This window comes from Dipodomys merriami, unplaced genomic scaffold, assembly GCF_024711535.1.
Source record: "Dipodomys merriami isolate MVZ:Mamm:240054 unplaced genomic scaffold, mDipMer1.0.p SCAF_13, whole genome shotgun sequence".
NCBI lineage: Eukaryota > Metazoa > Chordata > Mammalia > Rodentia > Heteromyidae > Dipodomys > Dipodomys merriami.
This window is the reverse complement of record NW_027202604.1, coordinates 26323414-26340385: the sequence shown is the minus strand read 5'-3', so window position 1 is coordinate 26340385 and position 16972 is coordinate 26323414. Positions and strand designations below refer to the sequence as shown.

General features: G+C 42.6%; 1 protein-coding gene across 5 annotated transcripts in view; it reads left to right on the top strand.

Moving 5' to 3' along the window:
* Frmd4b (FERM domain containing 4B) overlaps window positions 1-16972 on the top strand; it is a 273238-nt gene that overhangs the window by 121461 nt on the left and 134805 nt on the right. The window lies entirely within an intron of this gene.

Sequence of the window (16972 nt, the reverse complement as noted above, 5' to 3'; positions counted from 1 at the left end):
AATCAAAAGCAGACAAATGCTGTATTGGGGTTGCCTTTGACAAAGACTTAATTTATAAGTAACGAATTCAATCCCCGTAGCTGACATGAGAAACCCATTTGTAAGTGAAGCTGAATCCTAAACGCTGATTTGTCCGCCATGTGCCTGTCCTGTTTATATCTTTTCTGGGTGGGCTGCATTGTAGAAATTCATTGGGTTTAATACACAAAGGAGGCAGAAAATGATGGGTAAATGATGTTGCCAAAAGATCAATATTTGAGGGGTTTTTATTAAGTTCTAATAAAGCACTCAGTTTGTTACCTGGGGTTGGGTTTTCTTTTCCCCAGTGTCTGAGAGGTAGAATTACTTGTAAACCCTGAATAGAGGCATTGCTTCTAGCAGGAGGCAACTTGAACAGAATCTGGAATGCTTAAGGAACCCAAAGAGTCTGGGTCAGCTCCCCTGGGGCAGCAGCTGGCACCAAGGGTAGGCACACATTGCAGGTCTCAGGTAGAGGAGTCTGAAGGCTCCGCCCCAAAGAACTTGACCTTGAGCAAGCCACTACCCTTTTCTGCTCCTCGATTTTCTTCTGCATAGGGGAGGAAAGCAGTAACAGCTGCATTATGGGATAGAGGGAGGGATTCAGGAGACAATACAGGCAACACTTGACACCTTGTGAGCACAAAGCAAATAAGTGCTCAGTAAACGTTAGGTCTTGGTTTGGAAAGTCCTGGAGACAGAGCTCAGAGGAGGTGTGTGGTAATGGTACCTAAGAGTATCATTATTGTTTGTTTGTTTTGGTCTGTGCTGGGGCTTGAACTTGGGGCCTGGATTCTATCCCTAAGCTCTTTCACTCAGGGTTAGTGCTCTACCACTTCAAGCCACAGTGCCACTTCCAGTTTTCTGGTTGTTAATTGGAAATAAGTGTCTGATGGAATTTCCTGGCCCAGCTGGCTGCAAATCACCATCCTCAGATCTCTGCCTCCTGGGTAGCTAGGATTACAGCCGTAAGCCACCGGCACACGGCTGTTTTTATAAATGAGACTAGCTAGCTGTCTGGAAAATAAATTCCCCGTTTTTCACATGGGTAGATGGTGGTTGACAGAGGTGTGATATCCCATAGCTATGAGTGGTTAGTAGCCATTGGGCACTGGATATGTGGATTGTCTTCACTTCAATAGATCCATATCTTCTTTTAGTTAATTCATGCCTTTAGGAATACTCAAACATCTCCACTTGGCTGTGAGGAGGAAATCATTCTATGAGGATTTACAGACTGGTAATACATGACCTTCCTGACTCATGTGACCTTTGTACCTCACCAGCTTGGATGACAGAGGCCATGTCCCTGTAGACAATTCCCCATTCAGCATTCAGTGACCTGTGCCTATTTTAAAGCATATCAACTTTGCTTGGTATGACTCTTCATTGAGATCTGGCCTGCCGCCAACTTTTGTAAATGAAGTTTTATTGGCACACAGTCACATACATGTGTTTAGATATCTCTGGCAACCTTCATGCTGCCATTTCAGAAAGATGCAACATTGTGACTCAGCTATTTAGAGTCAAATCCTTGACACAAACCTGAAAACTTTGTAGCTCATTACTTTCTAGAAAATGTTTGCCAACCACAAACCTAGACAAGGGGGGGAAAACAATGAGGAGTGGAGAATGTTAGAGGAAGAAAAATCCACAATTCTGTCACAGACAAGCAGAACTTGAAACATAGAAGGATTCCTTCATTAAAAACTCAGGAGGAAATGAAGATAAGCATTCAGCTTACTCAGCCTTTGGTTGTACCGCAAGCATAATGACTCCTGCTCTGGGCTGGTTTGTTCATTTGCTCACTCATTCATGCCTAAAATATCTTTCAGCTGTTCACCACGTCCCAGTTAGTGTGCCACGATGTTAGCAAGTCAAAGAAGTTTCCCCTGCTCTGAACAAATAGATTGTCAAATCAGGGAGAAAGTTAAGAAAACCATACCTAGGAAAGCACCAACCTTCATGCTCACCTCTCACAGAGAGTCTACAAGGAAGTCATTTACAAGATATGTAAATGCATGTGCATGGCTGTGGGCCAATAAAACTTTATTTACAAGGAAGGAAAGCAGAAAGTGGAGGAAAGCTAAGGAGGCCTGTTGGAAGGGGTGATTCTGGCTTATCTTTGAAGGACACGTACAAGTTACATAACTGAAGAGAAGCAAAAGGGTATTTCAGCTGTGGGACAACATGACTTTTGCGGGAGATTATAAGGAGAGTTAAAAAAAATAATAGAAAGAAATGGAAAACAATTCTGATTGAGAATGACACCTGAACTTGAATTGTCTTATACTTAATTTTTTTTTCTGCAAGTACCAAGTATTGCATTCGGGGCCTTGTGCTTGCTAGACAGGTGTTGTGCTGCCTAAGCTCTGCCCCTTTTTGCTTTAGTTGCTTTTCTAACAGGTTCTTGAATTTATGCCTAAATTGTCATGGACTTTGTCCCATTTATGCTTCCTGTGAAGCTGGAATAACAGGTGAGTGCCACCATGCCCAGCTTCTTAAATGCTTGAGGTGGAGCCTCACTAACTTTATGCCCAGATGGGCCTCAATCCTCAGTCCTCCAGAGCCTCCAAAATAGCTGAGATTACAGGCATGCGGCTGCCCCACCTGACTACAATTTTGATTCAGACCTTTGGGAAGAGGAGACAAGCTGGTTTTGAACCATCACTGGCAGTAGTGAGACCAATAGATTTACCTTTGCCAAAAGGAGCCATAGCTCAGGCCGAAGTGGAAAAGAAGTTAGGGAGGTGTGGCAGTGATGATGGTGTTATCAATCAGGTTAGGCTCAATTCAGCCATGGTAACAAACAGCCCCAGAGCCATAATGGCTGCAGACCTGCAGCCATCGCAGGTTGGCTACAGTTTTGTTTCATTGCCCTCACTTGGTTTCACAGAATGCTCCAGAACATCAACATTTGCTGTGATTAAAAGTAAGAAGAGCAGGCTAGGCACTGGTGGCCCACACCTGTAATCCTAGCTATGCAGGAGGCTGAAATCTGAGGATTGCAGTTCAAAGCCAGTAAAGTCCATGAGACTCTTATCTCCAGAAGTAGCTCTGTGGTTCAAAATGGTAGAACACTAGCCTTGAGCAAAAAGAACTCTGGGACAAATGCCCCAGGCCCTGTGTTCACACCCCACAACCGAAAAAATTAAAAAAAAAAAAGAAAGTGAAGAGCTCTTCAAGGTCTAATGGGCTCATGTCACTTCTCAAGGCCATCTATCAGAGCTGGTGCCACAATCCACACACCCACAGGAGCTAGGAGAAACAATTCTAGACCTGTTGTGGATCAGCATAAAGGCTGTGCAGACTGGCTCCTTAGGAAGCCGACTCTGAAAGCACGTAGTACATCAGAGGCCCTGGGAGATCAACCCTGCACACGGGAAGTAAAATGAGTGGGGATAAGCAGAATAAATTCAGCGGCAGCTCAGGTTCAGCAAAGGCCACAGGTGACTCTAGAAGTGACTGTGGAAACCCAGAGTGTCCTGGGTTGGAACAAGAGACCTGAGCTTGCTCTTGTTCTTCAACCCATCCTAGAGGTGTGCTGTGCTTAAAGGCAGGGCTGGACTTTGTGGGGAAAGCTCTGTTTAAAGAAGGGCACTCCCCAGAGGGGGACCAATGTCAGTTCACGCCTCTGCCAACAGCAGAGGGAATCAGTCTGGGTAGCACATCACAGTATCTTCTACAAAAGCCAGCCAGCAGCAGGCCGGTGCTGGACCAAAGCCAGAACTAAATCAGACCAACCGGAAGGAAGTGGGGGAGTGACACAGTGTTGATTGGATGATGTGGAATTCAGCCACCTACCTGGCTGCATCCTACTCTCTGGTTGAAGAGGCTAGGCAGCTATGACATCAACTCCAAGTTAGTAGGGAAGCAAGGCAGTGTGGAAGAGAAAAGACATGACTGATAAGTGAAATCAGAGCTCTATGAAAAATTCATCTACTTCTGGTTACCAAAGACTGGAATTTTATAGTCAAGAACTAAGATGCTCAAGTACCAAATACTGAAAAGCAAACCCATCTTAATTTTTTATGCCCTATCTTGACAGAAACACATTTCTCAAAGAACCGTGTTTGATGTAGGGTCAGCAAGATGAATCTCGGGATCTTTGAAAAGCATTTTTGAACCTTTGTTGCATAAGATGGAAACCACCAGGTTAAGGGCAGAGTTTCCTGCTGGTTCAAATGAGTGAGTGTTTGTTTTGCTCATTCCGTCTCTCCTTGGTGGGGCTGCAGCATAAAATAACTTCCTTGCTCATCCTCTACTTAGGTTTATTCTGAATGTTATATTTTGGTATCCTAGTTGGTTGTTGCGGAAAAAGTTTGATTCAAATGAGGAGTAAGATCTGCAGTTCTAAATTTTGTAAACAAGACCATATGACTTGCAAAGTGGAAAGATGGCAAAAAAAATAATAAGCCATTTTGGAAAAAATCAAATTAGCATCCATATGACATTGTGTGTTCACTGTGTGTATATATGCAGTGTATGTTACATACACACACACACATACTATATACAGCCATCCTTGGAATAACTATGAAAAAGGCTAGCAAATATGGAAAATTATACAATTCCATTTTCTCCTAGTACTCTAATCATTTTCATCTCTTGAATTTTGTATTTGGTAAAGTTCTTTGCTTAAATAGCTATTTTCTCTTTATGCTTTCCTGGACCTGGCCAGTCTGAACTTGGCTAACACAAGTTAATTATTAGGCAAATGCTCTATATTAGGACTTATACTTGGTACATGAATAATAGTGTTAACTTTAAGGGAAAAAATGGGCCAGGTGTGGTAATGCACACCTGAAGTCCAACATACTCAGAAGGTGGAATAGGAGGATCATAGTTCAAGACCAACCCAGGCAAGAATTAATGATGGCAAAAAAAAAAAAAAAAGATTATGGTATGGCTCCATTTTTAGGCCTTACTTCAGTATACAAAAATATTCAACAAGTTTTTGAGATTCATCTCTTAATTCACATTGATTCCAGTATTTCATTGTATGGCAAAGCTATCTCTTATTAAAGGATATTCAGGTCATTTACAAAATTTCAGTGTCCAAAGAACTGCAGTAAAGTACTATATCTCCTTGGGCAAGAGTCTCCACAGTACATATTGGAGAGTTGCCAGATTTTTCTAGCAAGTTCCTTTGATGATATTCTGTATCTTTATGCTTCTCCATATGATATGATAAATCCCATTTCACTGAAGTTGTGGACATATTAACCCCTAAATGTCCATGCTGGAATCCAGGCAATGATCTAGCTGCTTTCCGTGCTTGGCTTCTGACCACCAACTTGCTGGCTTATTTATTAAATCAAGTATTATCAGCTAGCTTTTTACTCATTCACTCAAGAGACATTGGAGAAAACAACACTTCAAGAGTTCAAAGTCTAATTCAGTTGTGGTTTGCCATTTGAGTCCTCTGAAGCTCACTTGTTTTTCTACTGTGAAATGATAGACAGTAATAGAACCTACCTTAAAGACTTGTTTTCCAAAGATTATTGTAAGAGTTACATGAATAGATACTTAAAACACTGTAAACAGTGTTGGACAGATGGATGGGTGGACGGACGGATGGATGGATGGATGGATGGATGGATGGATGGATGGATGGTGATGGATAGGTAGATAGATGGCCAGATGGTTGCATGGATGGGTGGATGTTTCAATAGATAATAGGTGTATGGATGCACTCCACAAAGCATTCCCCTTCTTCCTGAAGGTCTCTGATTACCTACCCAGGGTCAGATGAATCCATGACCATACTCTTAGCCTAATAAATTTTCTGTAGCCTAAATACCAGCGGATGTGATGAATATTTCTGTTGATAGGCGTATTTGTACCTCCCAGCCAGATTGTTAGTGGAAGGTGGATAACTTTGCCGTGGCCTCCTCAGGACCTAGCACAGTGCCCATTTGCAGACATATTTGGGGCCTAAAGAAACAAATGAGTAGCTGGGCCCTGGTGGCTCACGCCTGTAATCCTAGCTATTCAGGAGGCTGAGATCTGAGGATCACGGTTCAAAGCCAGCCCGGGCAGGAAAGTCTGTGAGACTCTTATCTCCAATAAACCACTAGAAAACCAGAAGTGGTGCTGTGGCTCAAGCTGTAGAGCTCTCGCTTTGAGCTGAAGAGCACAGGGACAGCGCCCAACCCCAGAGTTCAAGCCCCATGACTGACAAAAAAAAAAAACAGAAGAAGAAAGAAAAAGAAACAAATGAGTCCACATGCTTTGTAAGATGTTTTCTAGTCAGTCTGGGGTGGATGCATGTGAGGGGTGAAAGCAGTTAGGAAACTATTTTTGCAAACCAGGTGGGAGACATGGGGACTGGAGAGTCCAGACAGTACAGGAAGGCACTGAGCATTTGCTGGAGGAAGAAGCTGCATTAATGAGACTGTCCAAAGGGAACATTTGCATTTCCTCAAACAGGAAAAATGTCATGCATATTAAAATACTTACATTTGCGTGCATGTTTATTCTTTTTTATTATTGCAAATAGCAAGGTGCTGGACTTCTCAGGAGGGAAACAGTTACATAGCTGAGGAGAATATCCATTCCCTCCTCCCAGTCCTCAGAAAATAGGCCCACTCAAAGACCCCAGCTTTAGAACCTACCAAGCCCAGGCCAGAGCAAGACACTTGGCAGGTTCTGCAGGTCTTAGGAGCTCTTAATGTCAAGTGATCACTCTTTCCTGACCTGGCCCTGTGGTTAAGCTCTGGAAGTGCTCTGTTTTTCCTGACCAGTCGTGACAGACATTGCTTTCTTTGCTTGGCATTTTTTTTTCAAACTTGATGGACATTGCTTATCACTCAAACCTTGTCTCAAACCATTCCTATCTCCCAAAGTTGCAGGACTCTCTTGATTTGATTTGCTTGAAATTTTTACAAACAAACAAAAACAAAACCTCTTTTCTTCTGGTCTTGATTAGTGTTTAATTAATTTTCCCAATTCTTTGGCTTCATCGAAGCTCTTTGAAATTCTGCAAGCACAGACAGTATAAAGCGAGCTTGACCCTTGAAGTTACTGTGTTTAATTATCAACCTCAAATAATGACAGAATTATACACTCTAGAACAAAATGTTATGCTTACGTATTCCCCCGGAGAGAAAGTACATGTACTTTTTATGTGAAGTTGTTTTTCTTTTGATTATTTTGTTTCACTAGGCTACTGTTGAGATTTCACAGTTCATATATCACTTTATTATGTATTGTAGGGGATAGAACCCAGGCCTAGAGCATGCTAAGCAAGCACTCTACCACTGAGCCACATCCTCAGCTCTTTATGTACTTTTCTCTTCTTTCTTTCTTTTTTAACCAGTCCTGGTGCTTGAACTCAGGGCCTGAGCACTGTCCCTGAGCTTCTTTTGCTCAGGGCTAGCAAGCACTTTACCCACTTGAGCAACACCAGCACTTCTGGCTTTTTCTGCATATGTGGTACTTCGAAATCAAACCCGAGGCTTCCTGCATGCTAAACAAGCACTCTACCACTAAGCCACATTCCCAGCCTTTACGTGTACTTTTCATAAACAAGCTAATGCAAGTTTTCACATGCATGGAACCTCTCAGTCCATGCTTACCACAGGAAACACTTTCTTCTATGTTAAACTTCTTGTATATGTTAAACTTTCTAGCTACTAATGCCAGATACAGTTTCAACAGAGCCTCATATGATTTTGCTATTAGCTTCTTTGAATTGTCTTAGTGAATATGTTTTTCCTCTTAATAAAATTGAGAAGCCAATTCCATTTAAAAAAATATCTTTGAGAAGCGGGTGCTGGAGTCTGAACAGTGAGTGCCCTGTATTCCTTCCCAGTTGCCTCTCTTCAGGCTCATACTTTCCATTAGGTTACAAATATAGCAAAAGCTTTGCCTTGCCTTGCTTTACATAGTATGTGTTTTAAGGAAGTCACATTTAATTTGTTTTTTTTTCCCTTTTTCTATTTTCCTAGATTACTTTCTTGGTATTTTTTTCTGTGATCAACATGATCCACATTAAACATAAATAATTTATGTGCATAATATATACATGTATGAAATATGTATCCATAGATGTGTATCTATATGATGTATGTGTATATGTGTAAATATGATGATTGTGCATGTGTTTATATGATATATATTCATATATACGTACACACACATATGAGATGATGTTTATGGTGTTTTCTCAGAAAGTAAAACCACAAATCAAATACAGCTTTTGCTTTCTACCCCATCCCTTCTTCAAAACCATTTTTTAACCTGGCACAGTGTCACATACTTTTATTCCCGTGCTTTAATCTCACTAACCAAACAGTTAGTGAGACCCTGTTTCAAAAACTAAGTCAGGGGAGGTGGTCCACACCTGTAATCCAGCTACACAAGGGGCAGAGAGAGGAAGATCAGAGTCTAAAACTCAACCTGGAAAACATATTCACAAAAAAAAAAAAAAACCCAGAACAGTCTGGGGATGTGGCTCAAGTGGAGAATATCTGCTTTGCAAGCTCAACTCCCAGAGTTCAACCTCTTCTCCCAGAAAAATCACTTCAAACTTTATGCTATGGCTCTTAATTAGTTGACTTACCAACAGTAGGTTTATTCTTTAAAGAATTGCTGTTGGTTTTGATGCACTTTAGCCAACAAAAATTTGCTGAAGGATTTTGCCTTGGTTAAAAAGGAGAAGAGCCAGAGGACTGAGCAGTGGTTAGGTAACAGCTCTCCTATAGCTCCACCAAACTGGCGGACCCAAACTGTGAACACCATCCTTGGAGGAACTGTCAAGGAGAAAGTCTGTGATCCAGTTCCTCAGAGTGAAGCAACGCTCAGTCACCTTTATCTGTTCCATCCAGGGCAAGGGAATCCATCTCAGCCTTGAGACACGCCTCCAGCTAATTCTGTGAAACTCTCTCGTCAAAACCTTTGATCCAGGCTGGAGAGTTCTCTTTTTCAACAACAAAGGCATGTGTGATTTCACCTGCGTCTTGTACAGTGGGAATTCCACCTCCAAGGCTTCACTTCATCTGCTCATTAATAGTTATCACTAGTTCTTTTTATTATATTTATATATATAATTTTTATTTAGATTAAGTGATTACATACATTTCACAAATTTCCCAGTATTGTAGGATAGTAATACTTAAAGTCAAAAACACATTTTAAGCTTCACAAGGCAAATTGTCATTATCTCAGTCTGTAAACTTTGTGATTACTAGTTCTTATTGGTAGGATTGCTGTTGAGCAAAAGGTTATATTTGGGCCCAGAGTTGGGTTTAGTTTGTTTGTTTGGAGGTAGAGTCTTTCTGTGGAGCCCAGGCTGGCCTTTTAGCAGTGGCTAACACTCATCAGATGTTTTCTAAACAAATAGTAACCCATGTATGATACTATATACATTTTTATAGAGGATCATTCTATACATACTTTCTGTCCTGAAATGTTCTTATCTATTTACTACTTTGTCTTGTGTACCAACTTACGTGGAGATGTTTTCATAAATGTTGCTTATTCAATATTCAGGGGTTCACATGTACCACTCACCATAATTAATTCCATCATCCCCCTCTAGAAGGGTAGTTAAGCATCCTTAAGCATAAGACAAATATGTATAAGATAAATATCTTAAAGTTACATTGTTGGAATTTAGAAGGGTTTTGGTTTTCCAAAGAGTTTGTGCCACTATACATTGGCACTGCATGCACCAGAATCCTTTTTTAAATTTCATTTTCTTGTAAAGATGTGGTACAGAGTGATGACAGTTACATCAGTAACTGTAACTTACATCAGTAAGGTAATGAGTACATTTCTTGTCGAGCATTGTTACCCTCCTTTGTTTTTCCCTTACCACCCTTCCCGCCTCCACCTCCCCCAGGAACCTCCTTTTTTTTAATGCCTAGCCAACAGCTTTTGATTTCTGCTCATCTACTATCCAGAACTGGAGTTTTCCTATGGTTTTCATTTTACTTCATTTTCTAGGAGAATTCTCTCACTTCCACATCTTCCTCAGGGTTGTGATGCTCGGAGTTCTGGACTCATTCTTGCCTTTGATCATGGTGTAGGGATTGGTTTATGAATGTTTTCAAAGCCAGACCGGAGAGCGAATGGTAGTTCTTTGAAAATGTGTGTCATCTCCGAGTGATACAGAATTTCCTTGGCTCATTAATGGGTTGACGTTGAGCACTGATTGAAATCCAGGTGTCAGAATGACACGTTGCTTCGGCAGCATGCAGCAAAACCTTAAGCTTTGGACATCGTAGGGAAGAGAGATTTCATTTAGTCTGTGGACTGTTTGGCTTATACTATAGCTCCCCCATTTATTACTTAGTGTGTATTAGCTGCTGTGTTACATCCCTTTATAAATGCTCCACACTTCATTTAGATGAACTGGAAGAGCAGCACCAGGGCCTTTGTTTATTTGTATCTTTTACCAAAAGAGAACTCCTACAATGGGAAGAAAACAGGGCATTGTGTATTTTTTCTTTCCCTTCATCATATCTGAGATCTTTGGGCTTAGGAGGCATTCTAACTCCGTAGTTATTAACTTCAATATAAATTCACCAGAGCTGAATGGTCCCCGCAAGATTTCCTAGCCATCAGCGACTACGGGCCATGATTTGTCTGGCTTGTAGGGCAGCAGATCGAATCACTGGTAGGTGATGGAAGCTGTTGAGCTCCTGCTTGTCAAGATCCTTCACCCCTCATGCCCTGTGGGGAAGGAGAGATTGGACTGTTCACCAGATTGTAGATGGACTTTAACCAGGACTCACGAACTCAGAGGGCAACCAGAATTGCTGCAGGAAGTTTCCCCAAAGAGGAATTTTGTCACTGCCCCTTACCAGCACGCACTATGGGCATCCTGCTAGTATCTGGCCTCTCTTCTGGAGGTGTCCAGGAGGCAAATGGTGGAAAGGAGGCTCTCAGTGAGTGCTTCCTATCCCAGCTGCCAGAAGGCCACTTGCCCCCTTCTGCCCACTGAGAAGCGAGGGTAGCATACTCCTGGCTGTAGCCCGAGCCAGAAGGAAGGACTGGGCCAGAATCATCAGCACAGCAGCTGCGGTAGTCTGGACACAGACAGGACAGTGTGTGACCTGGTACTGGCTATGTTTGCTCCCTTACAGAGAATCTACAGATCAGCAGAGATCTAAGAGAAATATAAGCCAGTTTCAAAACAAGGGCTTATTTTGGATCTTGGTTCCAACACACTTGAAAAAGAAAAGCGGCGGGGCATGATGGCACACATCTGTAACCCCAGCACTCAGAAGGCAGAAGAACAAAAGGATCTCAAGTTTGAAGCCAGCCTTTGGTATATAACAAGACCCATCTCACAATAAATAAATAGCTGGGTGCTAGTAGCTCTAGTCTGTAATCCTAGCTACTCAGGAGGATGAGGTCTAAGGATCACAGTATAAGCCAACCCTGGGCAGGAAAATCTGTAAGACTCTTATCACCAATTAACTACCAGAGAACCAAAAGTGGAGCTGTGGCTCAAAGTGGTAGAGCTCTAACCTTGAGTAAAAAAGCTCAGGGATAGCATCCAGGTCCTGAGCTCAAGCCCTACAACTGACCGTGTGTGTGTGTGTGTGTGTGTGTGTGTGTGTGTGTGTGTGTGTGTGTGTGTGTGTGTGTGTGTGTGTGTGTGTGTGTGTGTGTGTGTGTGTGTGTGTGTGTGTGTGTGTGTGTGTGTGTGTGTGTGTGTGTGTGTGTGTGGATGTGTGTGTGTGTGTGGATGTGTGTGTGTGTGTGGATGTGTGTGTGTGTGTGGATGTGTGTGTGTGGATGTACAAAGAGACATCAATCTGTTGGAAAAGCTGAACTCTAGATATTTGAAGATTTGAAGATTTTTTTAAGGTGTTTAGAGTTATGTTTGTCAAAAGAGTTTTTGATTTAGATTGAAACATTTTTACAGATTACCTGAAGCCTTAGTTTTTCTTCAAAACAGCTCCCAGAGGAAGAAAGTAGAGGGACTGTAGGCGGCCCAGGGTTAACAAGGTGAAGATAACCTCGTGTTCCTGAACCACTCTGTCTTTTCCTTTGTAGTGGAAATTTTCCTTCATGGAAGGTTTCACTTTGTTTTTAACGAAATGCAAAAAGAAACAGAGGAAAATGAAACAACCAACAGATTGTACAGAGACAGGAAGGAAATCTGACAGCATGTCTGAGTGTTAACCCTTGGGTGCGTTTCATGCTATCCCCAGCAACCAAATACAAAGGCTCTGCCTGAAAGACAGACTGCGTTCTGAGTTCAAATTCTATTCTTCTAACCCTGCCCTGACACAACAACCAAACTTCTTTGAGCCCCAGTGTCTTGTGTGTAAGATGAACTTCAAAAATGAACTTCAGCCGGGTGCCAGTGACTCACACCTGTTACCCTACCTACTAAAGAGCCTGAGATCTGGGGAACATGGTTCAAAGTCAGCCTGGGCAGGAAGGTCTGGTAGAGCACTAAAAAAATCGCAGGGATAGCATTTAGGCCCTGAGTTCAAGCCCCAAGACTGGCAACACCTCCCCGCCCCCAAATAAAATGATATTTATTTTTCCAAACACAGGAAAGAGATTAGATTCTGCAGTTTGTGTCAAAACATCACCCAAGAAGCTGAGTGAAAAGCCAGGATCTGATCCTGTGGCCCAGACAGAAAGGAACCCCACCCCTACTCTGCCCCTCTCCCCTTTCATTTTGCTGTTTCCATTTGCATTTAAGAAAGTAAGAGAATCCACCCAGCACAAGGAACCTCCCTCTTCTTCGGCCTGGAGGGGCCATGAGTAATGGGCTTTTCCGTGGGCTGTTTGTCCTGGACACCATGTCCCCTGGAAGGGACTGCTGAGCCATGCAGTGGCGAGGAGACCTGAAATAAACTTTGAGTGTCGCTTATCATGGAGTCCCAGTTCCTAGTAAAGGATGAATTAATTTTCTGGATTGGGTGATTTTCCTTTTTAAACAGAAGTCCTATTCATTCCAAGAGTCGCTGAAGCTTTCCAGGTGCCCCAAGTATACACTGAACAAAGCAAAACACAGCCCTGAGCTCAGCCCTGGCTGGCCACCTTCATCTAGCTCGAATGATCTCAGCCCTGCATCTCACTACCAACCCCCTTCCCATCATGGGCCCTTGTATCATGACCTCTTCTCCATTTGTTTCATAGAGCAACTCTCCTCTACAATTATCTGGTGTGTTACTTATTTATTTATATATTTTTTATAATTTCTTGGCCCCCTCTGAGTTTCTCTCCTGCCCACCACTGTGAACCCAGCACTACCTAGCACAATACCAAGCAGTGCCAAGCACCTCATTCACAGGACCCCATGCTAAATGAAAATGTGGGGCTCCTTGTTTGAAATGATTATGAAGAGCTCACTGGTTGCTTCTGCCTATAATCCTAGCTACTCAAGAGTTTGAGGTCTAAACATTACAGTCCAGAGCCAGCCTGGGCAGACAAGTCTGGGAAACTCTTCTCTCCAATTAATCGGCAAAAAGCTGGAAGTGAAGGTGTGGCCCAATGGGTAGAGTGCTAACCTTGAGCAAAAAGGCTAAAGGGCAGCACCCAGGCCCTGAGTTTAAACCCTCATACTGGCAATAAATAAATAAGTAAATAAGCTAATAATAAGTAAATAAATAAATATTTAAAGAACTATTCTGTGGGACCCAAAACTCACCCAGCCATGATGCCAGCACTAATGGATACCTAAAGCAACAGTGGTTAGAATGAAGGCAAGTTGTAGGGGAAAAATCAAACAGCAGCTATTCATAGAGCTTTGATGTACAGGCATGGTAGGAGATGAAGACCAGAAACCAGCGTGTGTGGGAGAGGGCTGCAGGCAGCAAAGTGGAGGAGGAGGAGGAGGTGATAGCAGGAGGAAAGCACAAGGTCCAGGCTATATATGGGACGTGGAATAGAACTCCCACTTCCCTGCAGAGTTGCTGCAGAAGTTAGTACTCAATGAATACGGGAATTAAACTGTCAATTGGCTCTACAGGCTGATAACAGAAGGATGAGAAGTTTTGTGTGTGTGTGTCTGTCTGTCTGTCTGTCTACAGCCCATCTTCCAGTTTGTCCTCTTAGTTCAGATGCATGGTTTAGTGCTAAGTTAAGCCACTGCTTGGGGGGAAACCACAGGGCATTGCCTGAATTGGATTTGATGATGTCTCTGGCATCCGCTCAGCATGTGGAGTGCTGTGGGACAAAAGCGATTGTTTTGTGAGACATGTAAAGCTTCTTGTAAAAGTTTCTAAGCCTCTATATTCCTTTAAAAGTCGGGGCCATGCATCCACATATTTTTCCCTAAATTGGTAAGCCCCCGTAAGCCGCCACCACACATGGCCAAACTCCCCCAAGTAGATGATTGCCCACTGTGTCAGGATTTGTATTTTATAGTCTGTTGCCAGAATGCTCTCTTTCCATTTGAACCCATTCTTGGATGACACTGCCATTTCAGCTGGACTGTAGGATTTAAATGGTTTTTCTCCAGAGCTCATGCATGAGAAATGTAATCCTGGAAGTGCCATGTTAATGGTATTTGGAGGTTGGATGTTTAGGGGATTGTTAGGATTAAATGAGACCATGCATGGAGAGACCCCATAATAACATTACAAAGAACAAAAGACCCACGTTGGTACTTGGTATCTCTTGTTCATGTGATTCCATCTATCAGGTATGTGATTGCAAGCAAACTTCAAAAAGTCTGTGTTCTACACTTGGACTGCTCCACCTCCAGAATCAAAATGTAAACAGAAGTCTATTCTTTATCGATTACTGTCCCTGATATTTTGCGATCGACACAGAAACTAGACCAAGACAGATTTCTTTATGTAGGATTCCCTAGGTCCACATTCCTGGATCCCAGGAATTCCCTGTGCCTGGCTACCTTGCTGGGCGCTGTCTGGAAGAACAGTGGGTTCAAGTTGGGTAGAGCGGATAGTGCCGCTGTTCTTAATCAGGCCTTTGAGCATGAGATCTCTAGGACCACCCTGTGGAATCTACTGTCTCCCCACTCTTGCCTGTTACCCTAGCACATCAAAAATAATCCTTTCCAGTGGGGAATGTGGTTTAGTGGTAGCATGCTTGCCTAGCATGCATAAAGCCCTGGGTTTGATTCCTCAGTACCACATAAATATAAGAAGCTGGAAGTGGCACTGTGGCTCAAGTGGTAGAATGCTAGCCTTGAGCAAAAGAAGCTCAGGGACAGTGCCCAGGCCCTGAGTTCAAGCCCCAGGACTGGCAAAATAATAATAATAATGATAATCCATAATAATAATAATCCATTCTTCAACATCACACTCTATCTTGTCACCTGGAGCCTCATCAAGTCCCCTGTGTCTTGAACCATGTGAGTCAGGGTTAATTAAGGGTCTACAGGATTCCAATTGTCCTTTCTCTCACCAACTGGAAGATTGAAAGGCATCTTTTCATTTGCAAAAAAAAAAAATTAAGCCAAAACTAAGTTAAAGCAATTCTATGAAAATTATAGACTGAAAAGTCCCGAGAACAACTTTGGATCCTGTGGAATCCATAATTCAGACATTGTCATTAGAGCCCGTCTGTCTCCAGCCGTCCTAGTAGCCCTGGACTCTCATTCCAGCTACTTTCTCACTGTAAGTCACAAGAACAGAGATATTTCCTCCCTGATTCCTGTAACTGGGGTGGGGGGAGTAGGGGAATTGGTCAGCTGGAAACCTGTTTAGCTGGAATGTGCCCATCTCAGGTATTTTGTGATAGCCACAGAAAATGGACTGACACGGATTTCCTCAGACAGGACTTCCTGTCTCCATTCCTGGATGCCAGGTTAATTTCTTCCCTGTGTCTGACCACTTGTCAGGAGCTGTCTGGAAGCGCAGCAGGCTCATGTTGGGTGGGGCTGGCTTTGCCTCTGTTCTTCTGCTCCTGCGTATGGCAGGCGAGGTTCTACCTCGTTTAACATCCTGAGCTCTCTTTACAGAGTAATTGCATTCCACCTTTTCATGAGTATAGAGGTAGTTCCACATCTGGCTTTTTGCTGGTTAATTGGAGATAAGAATCTCACAAAGTTCCTGCCCAGGCTGGCTTTGAACCATGATTCTCCCAGATCTCAGTCTTCTGAGTAGTTAGGATTTCAGGAGTAAACCACCAGTGCTTAGCCTCTAAGGGAATTTTAACTTCTCCTACCAGAATGCTTGCTCAGGCGTTAGGTTGAGTAAGACATTAGGTTGTAGTTTTGAGTAGTTTAATTCTTTGAAAAGAAGATAAAGCCTCATTTCTGGGGGATAAGTTTGGGGAATCTTTAGATACTAGATATTTACGTGCAACCAAATGCTCTGTGTTTGTATTCAGTATCTCACTTAATAGGGATTTTTGTCTTCATGTCACAGGAGAAAATGAATTCTCAGATCAAGTAACTTTTCTAAAGACCACAAGCTACAAGACACTATATTTCACTTAATCTAGAACTCGTACTGTTTTTTTTAACCTGTACCTATAACCTTGTGCAAAATTCCAGGAGGCTCTTAATTTCAAACAAGAGAAGCTAGCTCACTTAACCACTCTAAAAGTAAAAGGGACTAGAGGTGTGCGCATGTGATAGAATGCTTGCCTAGCAAAAACAAACACACACAAGTGAATGTATTATTTCTCCTGAATTCTATTTTTCTTTCTACTTTCATGCCTCAAAGTATAATATATTTGTATAATTTCCAACCCTTGGAGTAATTCCAATAGTAGATGATTTTGTGAAATGCAAATGATGAAATCAATCCTCTCTGCCTCCAGCCATCCTGTCACGATGTTCTGTTGTGTCTGGCATCATCGGTGCTAACTCCTATTCCTAAGAATAAGAGTCCCGTGGGATTCAGAACTTGTTGCTGAGTGGAAAAGCTGGTGACAGGAAATGTCTGCGAGGTGCAAAGCTGAGTTAAATATTACGTGTATTTCCATGCACTAAGTTCCCACCCTTATCCAGAGCACGCCCTGAACGAAGCACCAGCATTGGAGTTAGAATTGGTACAGGTCGGTG